We start from the raw sequence: 1,476 nt of genomic DNA on the forward strand, positions 1-1,476 counted from the left end.
TATTCACTCCTACATTTTCTGCTTTAATACTTCTCACAGGAAGGTGGATTCAATACCTATACCTCTCACATGATATATTTCCCCACTCTCTACCCCGTCATTTTTGCATAAGTAATTGCAAATTCTATTTAATCAGGAAGGTCACTATGGGCAAAACAAATCTTAATGTGGATAACCTTCAGCCCTCCCTCTTCTTGCTCCAATTTTTTTGACCGTTTGTAAAAAATAATCGAGATGATCTAAATTTCCCTTACTTTCACTTGTCCTTAAACAAAGATTTTTTTTTATTGTTATTTTGAGTTTCCAGAGCTGTAAGAATCAGTTTCAGACAGTTGAGTGACTCTCTGCTTTTCAGACTTTAACTGCTTATGGCTGCAAAGATGTGAGTTTCTGCCTTATTTTACTTAGTCCTACAGTGCATTAAATTTGAATTAGCTGCCAATATTTAAGAATTAAAAATTCCTAGCTTTATTTAAGTGTTTGGATGTACTGGTAACACCACCCATTCTTGAATGGCCACAAAAACTTTCTGGAGTTGAGCCCCTGCCATCATTTTAGAAAATGCACGCACCCTTAAATTTGAATAGTCCCAACAACTGCCTGTTATCCCATCACTCGAAGCCAAGTCTCTGTTTTCATTCTTCTTCTTACTTGTGAAACCATTTAGCGTCACTTATTTACTTCAACTACCTGTTCACTGACCTCATTTAAGTGTGCTGATTATTCTATAGGAAGGGTGTAGATGTTATAAATTTTCTGCCATCTCTTATGAATTAGTATGTGCTACCTGTTGAGCTGTGTTTAGAATTATGCTGGAGGTATCTGTGCTCAGCAAAAACCACGCCTTCAAAAATTTTACTGTGTGCTAGGGGAGGCCATGAGAACAATCATGCTAGATATAGTTGACATATACTTGAGATTTGAAGGACAGTAAGGGTACCTGAAATAGTCCCATGGCAACAATTGGAAGAGAAGCTGATGTTTACTGAGCACTTTTTTTTTTTTGTCAGACATTAACACACATTTATAGACTTAGGCTGCATAATAATCTTGTTAGTCCCAATTTACAAATAAGAAGCTGAGGTTCAAAATCTCCTCTGATGTGATAAAACTAGTAAGTGATGGGCTTCAGTTTTGACTGTGCATCTTTCTCTCTCTTACATTATGTTCTTTCAGTGTTTTGAAAATTTTCACATCTTTGAGAGCAGCAAATTAAATGCAGATACCTCTATTAGTAAGGACCTTTAGGGAAATAAATTATACTACTTTCATTCATTGAGGGCTTACACTATGCATGCCATGTTGTTAGGTACTTTACATAGGTTATTTCATTTACCTCTGCATTTTCCCAGTTTGTAGGAAAGTATTACAATCACCACTTTATATAAGAGGTAACTCAGTTTTAGTGGTCTAACATAAGGTAAACAAGATCATAAAACCAATAAGTCGCTGAGGCAGGATTTAAACCCTGGGGGA

This window comes from Propithecus coquereli, unplaced genomic scaffold, assembly GCF_000956105.1.
Source record: "Propithecus coquereli isolate 6110/MARCELLA unplaced genomic scaffold, Pcoq_1.0 Scaffold245, whole genome shotgun sequence".
Taxonomy (NCBI): domain Eukaryota; kingdom Metazoa; phylum Chordata; class Mammalia; order Primates; family Indriidae; genus Propithecus; species Propithecus coquereli.